This window comes from Ictalurus punctatus, chromosome 10 (genome assembly GCF_001660625.3).
Source record: "Ictalurus punctatus breed USDA103 chromosome 10, Coco_2.0, whole genome shotgun sequence".
NCBI classification, from domain to species: Eukaryota; Metazoa; Chordata; class Actinopteri; order Siluriformes; family Ictaluridae; genus Ictalurus; species Ictalurus punctatus.
In genome coordinates, this window is record NC_030425.2 from 4,390,067 (window position 1) to 4,406,313 (window position 16,247).

The window sequence follows — 16,247 nt, forward strand, 5'->3', positions numbered from 1 at the left end:
TACTGGCCAAGCAGCAATTTTGTTATCAGGCTTCTGGCAAGCAGCTATTACCTAAGCAGCTATGTACCAAGAACAATGCCGAAACCCGGGATTGAACCAGGGACCTTCAGATCTTCAGTCTGACGCTCTCCCAACTGAGCTATTTCGGCTCATTTTTAAGCTAGAACTTACTTGTTGAGCCACAACTTTGGAAACACTCACTTGATTAAAATTTTCCCTTTTTTCCTTTAAGTATTGGTAGGTTCTACCGATGTTTGTTGACGGATCAATGGATTCAATGTCTCCCAACTGAGTTGTTTTGGGCAATGCAAACAAAATCGGTACTGTATCAAACAAAAATCAGAAATGGTCCATGTACATCTTGATTGGAATTTTATTCTTAGAGCAAGCAGGAACCTGCCACCATCAGAGCTCCAGACTAACAGTACCCCAGCCATGTTAGTCAGAATAAGCAAAAGTGGGCTCAACATCATGGACCAAAGAATTCAGCCTTGGCCCATGTTCACCTTCAACAGAATTAGCTCCAGAATCATCTTTACAAGAGATGTGAAATGGGATCACTGGATTGAAAGTCTCCAAACTGAGTAATTTTGGCCATTGCACACAAATCAGTAGTGTATAAAACAAAACGCTGAATTGTACCCTATTCAATTTGTCTGGGACCTCAGAAATTGTCTGGAATTTTATTCTTAGAGCAAGCAGGAACCTGCCACCATCAGAGCTCCAGACTAACTGTACCCCAGCCATGTTAGTCAGAATAAGCAAAAGTGGGCTCAACATCATGGACCAAAGAATTCAGCCTTGGCCCATGTTCACCTTCAACAGAATTAGCTCCAGAATCATCTTTACAAGAGATGTGAAATGGGATCACTGGATTGAAAGTCTCCAAACTGAGTAATTTTGGCCACTGCACACAAATCAGTAGTGTATAAAACAAAACGCTGAATTGTACCCTATTCACATTTTCAATTTGTCTGGGACCTCAGAAATAACTTGGTATAAAGCTAAGTTTCTGACAAGACAGTTTGTCTATTTCAGCTCACTTTTAAGCTAGAACTTGCTTGTTGAGCCACAACTTTGGAAACAGTCTCTTGATTAAACTTTTCCCTTTTTTTCTTTAAGTATTGGTAGGTTCTACCGATGTTTGTTGACGGATCCATGGATTCAATGTCTCCCAACTGAGTTGTTTTGGGCAATGCAAACAAAATCAGTACTGTATCAAACAAAAATCAGAAATGGTCCATGTACATGTTGATTGGAATTTTATTCTTAGAGCAAGCAGGAACCTGCCACCATCAGAGCTCCAGTACCCCAGCCATGTTAGTCAGAATAAGCAAATGTGGGCTCAACATCATGGACCAAAAAAGCTAAGTTTCTGACAAGTCAGTTTGTCTAGTTGCATAAAGGCACCTATGCTAACTCTTGTCAGGTTCCACTGAGATTTGAACTCAGATCACTGGATTCAGAGTCCAGAGTGCTAACCATTACACCATGGAACCAAGCTGTTTCACTGATTGTGTTTTTTTTCCAGGCAATTACAGCCACATACTGGCCAAGCAGCAATTTTGTTATCAGGCTTCTGGCAAGCAGCTACTACCTAAAAGGCCAGTGATTATGCCGCTGTCATCAAGATACCAAGAACAATGCCGAAACCCGGGATTGAACCAGGGACCTTCAGATCTTCAGTCTGACGCTCTCCCAACTGAGCTATTTCGGCTCATTTTTAAGCCAGAACTTACTTGCTGAGCCACAACTTTGGAAACACTCACTTGATTAAACTTTTCCCTTTTTTCCTTTAAGTATTGGTAGGTTCTACCGATGTTTGTTGACGGATCAATGGATTCAATGTCTCCCAACTGAGTTGTTTTGGGCAATGCAAACAAAATCGGTACTGTATCAAACAAAAATCAGAAATGGTCCATGTACATGTTGATTGGAATTTTATTCTTAGAGCAAGCAGGAACCTGCCACCATCAGAGCTCCAGACTAACAGTACCCCAGCCATGTTAGTCAGAATAAGCAAAAGTGGGCTCAACATCATGGACCAAAGAATTCAGCCTTGACCCATGTTCACCTTCAACAGAATTAGCTCCAGAATCATCTTTACAAGAGATGTGAAATGGGATCACTGGATTGAAAGTCTCCAAACTGAGTAATTTTGGCCATTGCACACAAATCAGTAGTGTATAAAACAAAACGCTGAATTGTACCCTATTCAATTTGTCTGGGACCTCAGAAATTGTCTGGAATTTTATTCTTAGAGCAAGCAGGAACCTGCCACCATCAGAGCTCCAGACTAACTGTACCCCAGCCATGTTAGTCAGAATAAGCAAAAGTGGGCTCAACATCATGGACCAAAGAATTCAGCCTTGTCCCATGTTCACCTTCAACAGAATTAGCTCCAGAATCATCTTTACAAGAGATGTGAAATGGGATCACTGGATTGAAAGTCTCCAAACTGAGTAATTTTGGCCACTGCACACAAATCAGTAGTGTATAAAACAAAACGCTGAATTGTACCCTATTCACATTTTCAATTTGTCTGGGACCTCAGAAATAACTTGGTATAAAGCTAAGTTTCTGACAAGACAGTTTGTCTATTTCAGCTCACTTTTAAGCTAGAACTTGCTTGTTGAGCCACAACTTTGGAAACAGTCTCTTGATTAAACTTTTCCCTTTTTTTCTTTAAGTATTGGTAGGTTCTACCGATGTTTGTTGACGGATCCATGGATTCAATGTCTCCCAACTGAGTTGTTTTGGGCAATGCAAACAAAATCAGTACTGTATCAAACAAAAATCAGAAATGGTCCATGTACATGTTGATTGGAATTTTATTCTTAGAGCAAGCAGGAACCTGCCACCATCAGAGCTCCAGTACCCCAGCCATGTTAGTCAGAATAAGCAAATGTGGGCTCAACATCATGGACCAAAAAAGCTAAGTTTCTGACAAGTCAGTTTGTCTAGTTGCATAAAGGCACCTATGCTAACTCTTGTCAGGTTCCACTGAGATTTGAACTCAGATCACTGGATTCAGAGTCCAGAGTGCTAACCATTACACCATGGAACCAAGCTGTTTCACTGATTGTGTTTTTTTTCCAGGCAATTACAGCCACATACTGGCCAAGCAGCAATTTTGTTATCAGGCTTCTGGCAAGCAGCTACTACCTAAAAGGCCAGTGATTATGCCGCTGTCATCAAGATACCAAGAACAATGCCGAAACCCGGGATTGAACCAGGGACCTTCAGATCTTCAGTCTGACGCTCTCCCAACTGAGCTATTTCGGCTCATTTTTAAGCCAGAACTTACTTGCTGAGCCACAACTTTGGAAACACTCACTTGATTAAACTTTTCCCTTTTTTCCTTTAAGTATTGGTAGGTTCTACCGATGTTTGTTGACGGATCAATGGATTCAATGTCTCCCAACTGAGTTGTTTTGGGCAATGCAAACAAAATCGGTACTGTATCAAACAAAAATCAGAAATGGTCCATGTACATCTTGATTGGAATTTTATTCTTAGAGCAAGCAGGAACCTGCCACCATCAGAGCTCCAGACTAACAGTACCCCAGCCATGTTAGTCAGAATAAGCAAAAGTGGGCTCAACATCATGGACCAAAGAATTCAGCCTTGGCCCATGTTCACCTTCAACAGAATTACCTACAGAATCATCTTTACAAGAGATGTGAAATGGGATCACTGGATTGAAAGTCTCCAAACTGAGTAATTTTGGCCATTGCACACAAATCAGTAGTGTATAAAACAAAACGCTGAATTGTACCCTATTCAATTTGTCTGGGACCTCAGAAATAACTTGGTATAAAGCTAAGTTTCTGACAAGACAGTTTGTCTATTTCAGCTCACTTTTAAGCTAGAACTTACTTGTTGAGCCACAACTTTGGAAACACTCCCTTGATTAAACTTTTCCCTTTTTCCCTTTAAGTATTGGTAGGTTCTACCGATGTTTGTTGACGGATCAATGGATTCAATGTCTCCCAACTGAGTTGTTTTGGGCAATGCAAACAAAATCGGTACTGTATCAAACAAAAATCAGAAATGGTCCATGTACATGTTGATTGGAATTTTATTCTTAGAGCAAGCAGGAACCTGCCACCATCAGAGCTCCAGTACCCCAGCCATGTTAGTCAGAATAAGCAAAAGTGGGCTCAACATCATGGACCAAAGAATTCAGCCTTGGCCCATGTTCACCTTCAACAGAATTAGCTCCAGAATCATCTTTACAAGAGATGTGAAATGGGATCACTGGATTGAAAGTCTCCAAACTGAGTAATTTTGGCCACTGCACACAAATCAGTAGTGTATAAAACAAAACACTGAATTGTACCCTATTCAATTTGTCCGGGACCTCAGAAATAACTTGGTATAAAGCTAAGTTTCTGACAAGACAGTTTGTCTATTTCAGCTCACTTTTAAGCTAGAACTTGCTTGTTGAGCCACAACTTTGGAAACAGTCTCTTGATTAAACTTTTCCCTTTTTTTCTTTAAGTATTCGTAGGTTCTACCGATGTTTGTTGACGGATCAATGGATTCAATGTCTCCCAACTGAGTTGTTTTGGGCAATGCAAACAAAATCAGTACTGTATCAAACAAAAATCAGAAATGGTCCATGTACATGTTGATTGGAATTTTATTCTTAGAGCAAGCAGGAACCTGCCACCATCAGAGCTCCAGACTAACAGTACCCCAGCCATGTTAGTCAGAATAAGCAAAAGTGGGCTCAACATCATGGACCAAAGAATTCAGCCTTGGCCCATGTTCACCTTCAACAGAATTAGCTCCAGAATCATCTTTACAAGAGATGTGAAATGGGATCACTGGATTGAAAGTCTCCAAACTGAGTAATTTTGGCCACTGCACACAAATCAGTAGTGTATAAAACAAAACACTGAATTGTACCCTATTCAATTTGTCCGGGACCTCAGAAATAACTTGGTATAAAGCTAAGTTTCTGACAAGACAGTTTGTCTATTTCAGCTCACTTTTAAGCTAGAACTTGCTTGTTGAGCCACAACTTTGGAAACAGTCTCTTGATTAAACTTTTCCCTTTTTTTCTTTAAGTATTCGTAGGTTCTACCGATGTTTGTTGACGGATCAATGGATTCAATGTCTCCCAACTGAGTTGTTTTGGGCAATGCAAACAAAATCAGTACTGTATCAAACAAAAATCAGAAATGGTCCATGTACATGTTGATTGGAATTTTATTCTTAGAGCAAGCAGGAACCTGCCACCATCAGAGCTCCAGACTAACAGTACCCCAGCCATGTTAGTCAGAATAAGCAAAAGTGGGCTCAACATCATGGACCAAAGAATTCAGCCTTGGCCCATGTTCACCTTCAACAGAATTAGCTCCAGAATCATCTTTACAAGAGATGTGAAATGGGATCACTGGATTGAAAGTCTCCAAACTGAGTAATTTTGGCCACTGCACACAAATCAGTAGTGTATAAAACAAAACGCTGAATTGTACCCTATTCAATTTGTCTGGGACCTCAGAAATAACTTGGTATAAAGCTAAGTTTCTGACAAGACAGTTTGTCTATTTCAGCTCACTTTTAAGCTAGAACTTGCTTGTTGAGCCACAACTTTGGAAACAGTCTCTTGATTAAACTTTTCCCTTTTTTTCTTTAAGTATTGGTAGGTTCTACCGATGTTTGTTGACGGATCAATGGATTCAATGTCTCCCAACTGAGTTGTTTTGGGCAATGCAAACAAAATCAGTACTGTATCAAACAAAAATCAGAAATGGTCCATGTACATGTTGATTGGAATTTTATTCTTAGAGCAAGCAGGAACCTGCCACCATCAGAGCTCCAGACTAACAGTACCCCAGCCATGTTAGTCAGAATAAGCAAAAGTGGGCTCAACATCATGGACCAAAGAATTCAGCCTTGGCCCATGTTCACCTTCAACAGAATTAGCTCCAGAATCATCTTTACAAGAGATGTGAAATGGGATCACTGGATTGAAAGTCTCCAAACTGAGTAATTTTGGCCACTGCACACAAATCAGTAGTGTATAAAACAAAAACGCTGAATTGTACCCTATTCAATTTGTCTGGGACCTCAGAAATAACTTGGTATAAAGCTAAGTTTCTGACAAGACAGTTTGTCTATTTCAGCTCACTTTTAAGCTAGAACTTGCTTGTTGAGCCACAACTTTGGAAACAGTCTCTTGATTAAACGTTTCCCTTTTTTTCTTTAAGTATTGGTAGGTTCTACCGATGTTTGTTGACGGATCCATGGATTCAATGTCTCCCAACTGAGTTGTTTTGGGCAATGCAAACAAAATCAGTACTGTATCAAACAAAAATCAGAAATGGTCCATGTACATGTTGATTGGAATTTTATTCTTAGAGCAAGCAGGAACCTGCCACCATCAGAGCTCCAGTACCCCAGCCATGTTAGTCAGAATAAGCAAATGTGGGCTCAACATCATGGACCAAAAAAGCTAAGTTTCTGACAAGACAGTTTGTCTAGTTGCATAAAGGCACCTATGCTAACTCTTGTCAGGTTCCACTGAGATTTGAACTCAGATCACTGGATTCAGAGTCCAGAGTGCTAACCATTACACCATGGAACCAAGCTGTTTCACTGATTGTGTTTTTTTTCCAGGCAATTACAGCCACATACTGGCCAAGCAGCAATTTTGTTATCAGGCTTCTGGCAAGCAGCTACTACCTAAAAGGCCAGTGATTATGCCGCTGTCATCAAGATACCAAGAACAATGCCGAAACCCGGGATTGAACCAGGGACCTTCAGATCTTCAGTCTGACGCTCTCCCAACTGAGCTATTTCGGCTCATTTTTAAGCTAGCACTTACTTGCTGAGCCACAACTTTGGAAACACTCACTTGATTAAACTTTTCCCTTTTTTCCTTTAAGTATTGGTAGGTTCTACCGATGTTTGTTGACGGATCAATGGATTCAATGTCTCCCAACTGAGTTGTTTTGGGCAATGCAAACAAAATCGGTACTGTATCAAACAAAAATCAGAAATGGTCCATGTACATGTTGATTGGAATTTTATTCTTAGAGCAAGCAGGAACCTGCCACCATCAGAGCTCCAGACTAACAGTACCCCAGCCATGTTAGTCAGAATAAGCAAAAGTGGGCTCAACATCATGGACCAAAGAATTCAGCCTTGACCCATGTTCACCTTCAACAGAATTAGCTCCAGAATCATCTTTACAAGAGATGTGAAATGGGATCACTGGATTGAAAGTCTCCAAACTGAGTAATTTTGGCCATTGCACACAAATCAGTAGTGTATAAAACAAAATGCTGAATTGTACCCTATTCAATTTGTCCGGGACCTCAGAAATAACTTGGTATAAAGCTAAGTTTCTGACAAGACAGTTTGTCTATTTCAGCTCACTTTTAAGCTAGAACTTACTTGTTGAGCCACAACTTTGGAAACACTCCCTTGATTAAACTTTTCCCTTTTTCCCTTTAAGTATTGGTAGGTTCTACCGATGTTTGTTGACGGATCCATGGATTCAATGTCTCCCAACTGAGTTGTTTTGGGCAATGCAAACAAAATCGGTACTGTATCAAACAAAAATCAGAAATGGTCCATGTACATCTTGATTGGAATTTTATTCTTAGAGCAAGCAGGAACCTGCCACCATCAGAGCTCCAGACTAACAGTACCCCAGCCATGTTAGTCAGAATAAGCAAAAGTGGGCTCAACATCATGGACCAAAGAATTCAGCTTGGCCCATGTTCACCTTCAACAGAATTAGCTACAGAATCATCTTTACAAGAGATGTGAAATGGGATCACTGGATTGAAAGTCTCCAAACTGAGTAATTTTGGCCATTGCACACAAATCAGTAGTGTATAAAACAAAACGCTGAATTGTACCCTATTCAATTTGTTTGGGACCTCAGAAATAACTTGGTATAAAGCTAAGTTTCTGACAAGACAGTTTGTCTATTTCAGCTCACTTTTTAGCTAGAACTTGCTTGTTGAGCCACAACCTTGGAAACACTCGCTTGATTAAACTTTTCCCTTTTTCCCTTTAAGTATTGGTAGGTTCTACCGATGTTTGTTGACGGATCAATGGATTCAATGTCTCCCAACTGAGTTGTTTTGGGCAATGCAAACAAAATCGGTACTGTATCAAACAAAAATCAGAAATGGTCCATGTACATCTTGATTGGAATTTTATTCTTAGAGCAAGCAGGAACCTGCCACCATCAGAGCTCCAGACTAACAGTACCCCAGCCATGTTAGTCAGAATAAGCAAAAGTGGGCTCAACATCATGGACCAAAGAATTCAGCTTGGCCCATGTTCACCTTCAACAGAATTAGCTACAGAATCATCTTTACAAGAGATGTGAAATGGGATCACTGGATTGAAAGTCTCCAAACTGAGTAATTTTGGCCATTGCACACAAATCAGTAGTGTATAAAACAAAACGCTGAATTGTACCCTATTCAATTTGTCTGGGACCTCAGAAATAACTTGGTATAAAGCTAAGTTTCTGACAAGACAGTTTGTCTATTTCAGCTCACTTTTAAGCTAGAACTTACTTGTTGAGCCACAACTTTGGAAACACTCCCTTGATTAAACTTTTCCCTTTTTCCCTTTAAGTATTGGTAGGTTCTACCGATGTTTGTTGACGGATCCATGGATTCAATGTCTCCCAACTGAGTTGTTTTGGGCAATGCAAACAAAATCGGTACTGTATCAAACAAAAATCAGAAATGGTCCATGTACATCTTGATTGGAATTTTATTCTTAGAGCAAGCAGGAACCTGCCACCATCAGAGCTCCAGACTAACAGTACCCCAGCCATGTTAGTCAGAATAAGCAAAAGTGGGCTCAACATCATGGACCAAAGAATTCAGCTTGGCCCATGTTCACCTTCAACAGAATTAGCTACAGAATCATCTTTACAAGAGATGTGAAATGGGATCACTGGATTGAAAGTCTCCAAACTGAGTAATTTTGGCCATTGCACACAAATCAGTAGTGTATAAAACAAAACGCTGAATTGTACCCTATTCAATTTGTCTGGGACCTCAGAAATAACTTGGTATAAAGCTAAGTTTCTGACAAGACAGTTTGTCTATTTCAGCTCACTTTTAAGCTAGAACTTACTTGTTGAGCCACAACTTTGGAAACACTCCCTTGATTAAACTTTTCCCTTTTTCCCTTTAAGTATTGGTAGGTTTTACCGATGTTTGTTGACGGATCAATGGATTCAATGTCTCCCAACTGAGTTGTTTTGGCAATGCAAACAAAATCGGTACTGTATCAAACAAAAATCAGAAATGGTCCATGTACATCTTGATTGGAATTTTATTCTTAGAGCAAGCAGGAACCTGCCACCATCAGAACTCCAGTACCCCAGCCATGTTAGTCAGAATAAGCAAAAGTGGGCTCAACATCATGGACCAAAGAATTCAGCCTTGGCCCATGTTCACCTTCAACAGAATTAGCTCCAGAATCATCTTTACAAGAGATGTGAAATGGGATCACTGGACTGAAGGTCTCCAAACTGAGTAATTTTGGCCATTGCACACAAATCAGTAGTGTATAAAACAAAACGCTGAATTGTACCCTATTCAATTTGTCTGGGACCTCAGAAATAACTTGGTATAAAGCTAAGTTTCTGACAAGACAGTTTGTCTATTTCAGCTCACTTTTTAGCTAGAACTTGCTTGTTGAGCCACAACTTTGGAAACAGTCTCTTGATTAAACTTTTCCCTTTTTTTCTTTAAGTATTCGTAGGTTCTACCGATGTTTGTTGACGGATCAATGGATTCAATGTCTCCCAACTGAGTTGTTTTGGGCAATGCAAACAAAATCAGTACTGTATCAAACAAAAATCAGAAATGGTCCATGTACATGTTGATTGGAATTTTATTCTTAGAGCAAGCAGGAACCTGCCACCATCAGAGCTCCAGACTAACAGTACCCCAGCCATGTTAGTCAGAATAACCAAAAGTGGGCTCAACATCATGGACCAAAGAATTCAGCCTTGGCCCATGTTCACCTTCAACAGAATTAGCTCCAGAATCATCTTTACAAGAGATGTGAAATGGGATCACTGGATTGAAAGTCTCCAAACTGAGTAATTTTGGCCACTGCACACAAATCAGTAGTGTATAAAACAAAACACTGAATTGTACCCTATTCACATTTTCAATTTGTCTGGGACCTCAGAAATAACTTGGTACAAGGCTAATTTTCTGCCAAGACAGTTTGTCTATTTCAGCTCACTTTTTAGCTAGAACTTGCTTGTTGAGCCACAACTTTGGAAACAGTCTCTTGATTAAACTTTTCCCTTTTTTTCTTTAAGTATTCGTAGGTTCTACCGATGTTTGTTGACGGATCAATGGATTCAATGTCTCCCAACTGAGTTGTTTTGGGCAATGCAAACAAAATCAGTACTGTATCAAACAAAAATCAGAAATGGTCCATGTACATGTTGATTGGAATTTTATTCTTAGAGCAAGCAGGAACCTGCCACCATCAGAGCTCCAGACTAACATTACCCCAGCCATGTTAGTCAGAATAAGCAAATGTGGGCTCAACATCATGGACCAAAGAATTCAGCCTTGGCCCATGTTCACCTTCAACAGAATTAGCTCCAGAATCATCTTTACAAGAGATGTGAAATGGGATCACTGGATTGAAAGTCTCCAATCTGAGTAATTTTGGCCATTGCACACAAATCAGTAGTGTATAAAACAAAACGCTGAATTGTACCCTATTCAATTTGTCTGGGACCTCAGAAATAACTTGGTATAAAGCTAAGTTTCTGACAAGACAGTTTGTCTATTTCAGCTCACTTTTAAGCTAGAACTTGCTTGTTGAGCCACAACTTTGGAAACAGTCTCTTGATTAAACATTTCCCTTTTTTTCTTTAAGTATTCGTAGGTTCTACCGATGTTTGTTGACGGATCCATGGATTCAATGTCTCCCAACTGAGTTGTTTTGGGCAATGCAAACAAAATCAGTACCGTATCAAACAAAAATCAGAAATGGTCCATGTACATGTTGATTGGAATTTTATTCTTAGAGCAAGCAGGAACCTGCCACCATCAGAGCTCCAGACTAACATTACCCCAGCCATGTTAGTCAGAATAAGCAAATGTGGGCTCAACATCATGGACCAAAGAATTCAGCCTTGGCCCATGTTCACCTTCAACAGAATTAGCTCCAGAATCATCTTTACAAGAGATGTGAAATGGGATCACTGGATTGAAAGTCTCCAAACTGAGTAATTTTGGCCATTGCACACAAATCAGTAGTGTATAAAACAAAACGCTGAATTGTACCCTATTCAATTTGTCTGGGACCTCAGAAATAACTTGGTATAAAGCTAAGTTTCTGACAAGACAGTTTGTCTATTTCAGCTCACTTTTAAGCTAGAACTTGCTTGTTGAGCCACAACTTTGGAAACAGTCTCTTGATTAAACTTTTCCCTTTTTTTCTTTAAGTATTCGTAGGTTCTACCGATGTTTGTTGACGGATCAATGGATTCAATGTCTCCCAACTGAGTTGTTTTGGGCAATGCAAACAAAATCAGTACCGTATCAAACAAAAATCAGAAATGGTCCATGTACATGTTGATTGGAATTTTATTCTTAGAGCAAGCAGGAACCTGCCACCATCAGAGCTCCAGACTAACAGTACCCCAGCCATGTTAGTCAGAATAAGCAAAAGTGGGCTCAGCATTATGGACCAAAGAATTCAGCCTTGGCCCATGTTCACCTTCAACAGAATTAGCCCCAGAATCATCTTTACAAGAGATGTGAAATGGGATCACTGGATTGAAAGTCTCCAAACTGAGTAATTTTGGCCACTGCACACAAATCAGTAGTGTATAAAACAAAACGCTGAATTGTACTCTATTCAATTTGTCTGGGACCTCAGAAATAACTTGGTATAAAGCTAAGTTTCTGACAAGACAGTTTGTCTATTTCAGCTCACTTTTAAGCTAGAACTTGCTTGTTGAGCCACAACTTTGGAAACAGTCTCTTGATTAAACTTTTCCCTTTTTTTCTTTAAGTATTCGTAGGTTCTACCGATGTTTGTTGACGGATCAATGGATTCTATGTCTCCCAACTGAGTTGTTTTGGGCAATGCAAACAAAATCAGTACTGTGTCAAACAAAAATCAGAAATGGTCCATGTACATGTTGATTGGAATTTTATTCTTAGAGCAAGCAGGAACCTGCCACCATCAGAGCTCCAGACTAACATTACCCCAGCCATGTTAGTCAGAATAAGCAAAAGTGGGCTCAACATCATGGACCAAAGAATTCAGCCTTGGCCCATGTTCACCTTCAACAGAATTAGCTCCAGAATCATCTTTACAAGAGATGTGAAATGGGATCACTGGATTGAAAGTCTCCAAACTGAGTAATTTTGGCCATTGCACACAAATCAGTAGTGTATAAAACAAAACGCTGAATTGTACCCTATTCAATTTGTCTGGGACCTCAGAAATAACTTGGTATAAAGCTAAGTTTCTGACAAGACAGTTTATCTATTTCAGCTCACTTTTAAGCTAGAACTTACTTGTTGAGCCACAACTTTGGAAACACTCCCTTGATTAAACTTTTCCCTTTTTCCCTTTAAGTATTGGTAGGTTCTACCGATGTTTGTTGACGGATCAATGGATTCAATGTCTCCCAACTGAGTTGTTTTGGGCAATGCAAACAAAATCGGTACTGTATCAAACAAAAATCAGAAATGGTCCATGTACATCTTGATTGGAATTTTATTCTAAGAGCAAGCAGGAACCTGCCACCATCAGAACTACAGTACCCCAGCCATGTTAGTCAGAATAACCATAAGTGGGCTCAACATCATGGACCAAAGAATTCAGCCTTGGCCCATGTTCACCTTCAACAGAATTAGCTCCAGAATCATCTTTACAAGAGATGTGAAATGGGATCACTGGATTGAAAGTCTCCAAACTGAGTAATTTTGGCCACTGCACACAAATCAGTAGTGTATAAAACAAAACGCTGAATTGTACCCTGTTCACATTTTCAATTTGTCTGGGACCTCAGAAATAACTTGGTACAAGGCTAATTTTCTGCCAAGACAGTTTGTCTATTTCAGCTCACTTTTTAGCTAGAACTTGCTTGTTGAGCCACAACTTTGGAAACAGTCTCTTGATTAAACTTTTCCCTTTTTTTCTTTAAGTATTCGTAGGTTCTACCGATGTTTGTTGACGGATCAATGGATTCAATGTCTCCCAACTGAGTTGTTTTGGGCAATGCAAACAAAATCAGTACTGTATCAAACAAAAATCAGAAATGGTCCATGTACATGTTGATTGGAATTTTATTCTTAGAGCAAGCAGGAACCTGCCACCATCAGAGCTCCAGACTAACAGTACCCCAGCCATGTTAGTCAGAATAACCAAAAGTGGGCTCAACATCATGGACCAAAGAATTCAGCCTTGGCCCATGTTCACCTTCAACAGAATTAGCTCCAGAATCATCTTTACAAGAGATGTGAAATGGGATCACTGGATTGAAAGTCTCCAAACTGAGTAATTTTGGCCACTGCACACAAATCAGTAGTGTATAAAACAAAACACTGAATTGTACCCTATTCACATTTTCAATTTGTCTGGGACCTCAGAAATAACTTGGTACAAGGCTAATTTTCTGCCAAGACAGTTTGTCTATTTCAGCTCACTTTTTAGCTAGAACTTGCTTGTTGAGCCACAACTTTGGAAACAGTCTCTTGATTAAACTTTTCCCTTTTTTTCTTTAAGTATTCGTAGGTTCTACCGATGTTTGTTGACGGATCAATGGATTCAATGTCTCCCAACTGAGTTGTTTTGGGCAATGCAAACAAAATCAGTACTGTATCAAACAAAAATCAGAAATGGTCCATGTACATGTTGATTGGAATTTTATTCTTAGAGCAAGCAGGAACCTGCCACCATCAGAGCTCCAGACTAACATTACCCCAGCCATGTTAGTCAGAATAAGCAAATGTGGGCTCAACATCATGGACCAAAGAATTCAGCCTTGGCCCATGTTCACCTTCAACAGAATTAGCTCCAGAATCATCTTTACAAGAGATGTGAAATGGGATCACTGGATTGAAAGTCTCCAAACTGAGTAATTTTGGCCATTGCACACAAATCAGTAGTGTATAAAACAAAACGCTGAATTGTACCCTATTCAATTTGTCTGGGACCTCAGAAATAACTTGGTATAAAGCTAAGTTTCTGACAAGACAGTTTGTCTATTTCAGCTCACTTTTAAGCTAGAACTTGCTTGTTGAGCCACAACTTTGGAAACAGTCTCTTGATTAAACTTTTCCCTTTTTTTCTTTAAGTATTCGTAGGTTCTACCGATGTTTGTTGACGGATCCATGGATTCAATGTCTCCCAACTGAGTTGTTTTGGGCAATGCAAACAAAATCAGTACCGTATCAAACAAAAATCAGAAATGGTCCATGTACATGTTGATTGGAATTTTATTCTTAGAGCAAGCAGGAACCTGCCACCATCAGAGCTCCAGACTAACATTACCCCAGCCATGTTAGTCAGAATAAGCAAATGTGGGCTCAACATCATGGACCAAAGAATTCAGCCTTGGCCCATGTTCACCTTCAACAGAATTAGCTCCAGAATCATCTTTACAAGAGATGTGAAATGGGATCACTGGATTGAAAGTCTCCAAACTGAGTAATTTTGGCCATTGCACACAAATCAGTAGTGTATAAAACAAAACGCTGAATTGTACCCTATTCAATTTGTCTGGGACCTCAGAAATAACTTGGTATAAAGCTAAGTTTCTGACAAGACTGTTTGTCTATTTCAGCTCACTTTTAAGCTAGAACTTGCTTGTTGAGCCACAACTTTGGAAACAGTCTCTTGATTAAACTTTTCCCTTTTTTTCTTTAAGTATTCGTAGGTTCTACCGATGTTTGTTGACGGATCAATGGATTCAATGTCTCCCAACTGAGTTGTTTTGGGCAATGCAAACAAAATCAGTACCGTATCAAACAAAAATCAGAAATGGTCCATGTACATGTTGATTGGAATTTTATTCTTAGAGCAAGCAGGAACCTGCCACCATCAGAGCTCCAGACTAACAGTACCCCAGCCATGTTAGTCAGAATAAGCAAAAGTGGGCTCAGCATTATGGACCAAAGAATTCAGCCTTGGCCCATGTTCACCTTCAACAGAATTAGCCCCAGAATCATCTTTACAAGAGATGTGAAATGGGATCACTGGATTGAAAGTCTCCAAACTGAGTAATTTTGGCCACTGCACACAAATCAGTAGTGTATAAAACAAAACGCTGAATTGTACTCTATTCAATTTGTCTGGGACCTCAGAAATAACTTGGTATAAAGCTAAGTTTCTGACAAGACAGTTTGTCTATTTCAGCTCACTTTTAAGCTAGAACTTGCTTGTTGAGCCACAACTTTGGAAACAGTCTCTTGATTAAACTTTTCCCTTTTTTTCTTTAAGTATTCGTAGGTTCTACCGATGTTTGTTGACGGATCAATGGATTCTATGTCTCCCAACTGAGTTGTTTTGGGCAATGCAAACAAAATCAGTACTGTGTCAAACAAAAATCAGAAATGGTCCATGTACATGTTGATTGGAATTTTATTCTTAGAGCAAGCAGGAACCTGCCACCATCAGAGCTCCAGACTAACATTACCCCAGCCATGTTAGTCAGAATAAGCAAAAGTGGGCTCAACATCATGGACCAAAGAATTCAGCCTTGGCCCATGTTCACCTTCAACAGAATTAGCTCCAGAATCATCTTTACAAGAGATGTGAAATGGGATCACTGGATTGAAAGTCTCCAAACTGAGTAATTTTGGCCATTGCACACAAATCAGTAGTGTATAAAACAAAACGCTGAATTGTACCCTATTCAATTTGTCTGGGACCTCAGAAATAACTTGGTATAAAGCTAAGTTTCTGACAAGACAGTTTATCTATTTCAGCTCACTTTTAAGCTAGAACTTACTTGTTGAGCCACAACTTTGGAAACACTCCCTTGATTAAACTTTTCCCTTTTTCCCTTTAAGTATTGGTAGGTTCTACCGATGTTTGTTGACGGATCAATGGATTCAATGTCTCCCAACTGAGTTGTTTTGGGCAATGCAAACAAAATCGGTACTGTATCAAACAAAAATCAGAAATGGTCCATGTACATCTTGATTGGAATTTTATTCTAAGAGCAAGCAGGAACCTGCCACCATCAGAACTACAGTACCCCA

General features: G+C 39.6%; 7 non-coding genes across 7 annotated transcripts; all 7 read right to left on the bottom strand.

The window, feature by feature from the left end:
* Nucleotides 1-76: 76 nt before the first annotated feature.
* On the bottom strand, nucleotides 77-149 carry trnaf-gaa (transfer RNA phenylalanine (anticodon GAA)). Its single transcript has one exon. It is a non-coding gene; the product is annotated as a tRNA-Phe (tRNA).
* Nucleotides 150-1,427: 1,278 nt separating this feature from the next.
* Nucleotides 1,428-1,499, bottom strand: trnaq-cug (transfer RNA glutamine (anticodon CUG)). Its single transcript has one exon. It is a non-coding gene; the product is annotated as a tRNA-Gln (tRNA).
* A 145-nt stretch (nucleotides 1,500-1,644) lies between these two features.
* trnaf-gaa (transfer RNA phenylalanine (anticodon GAA)) lies at nucleotides 1,645-1,717 on the bottom strand. The gene has a single exon. It is a non-coding gene; the product is annotated as a tRNA-Phe (tRNA).
* Nucleotides 1,718-2,995: 1,278 nt separating this feature from the next.
* Nucleotides 2,996-3,067, bottom strand: trnaq-cug (transfer RNA glutamine (anticodon CUG)). The gene has a single exon. It is a non-coding gene; the product is annotated as a tRNA-Gln (tRNA).
* Nucleotides 3,068-3,212: 145 nt separating this feature from the next.
* Nucleotides 3,213-3,285, bottom strand: trnaf-gaa (transfer RNA phenylalanine (anticodon GAA)). Its single transcript has one exon. It is a non-coding gene; the product is annotated as a tRNA-Phe (tRNA).
* A 3,241-nt stretch (nucleotides 3,286-6,526) lies between these two features.
* On the bottom strand, nucleotides 6,527-6,598 carry trnaq-cug (transfer RNA glutamine (anticodon CUG)). The gene has a single exon. It is a non-coding gene; the product is annotated as a tRNA-Gln (tRNA).
* Nucleotides 6,599-6,743: 145 nt separating this feature from the next.
* On the bottom strand, nucleotides 6,744-6,816 carry trnaf-gaa (transfer RNA phenylalanine (anticodon GAA)). Its single transcript has one exon. It is a non-coding gene; the product is annotated as a tRNA-Phe (tRNA).
* Nucleotides 6,817-16,247: the final 9,431 nt, after the last annotated feature.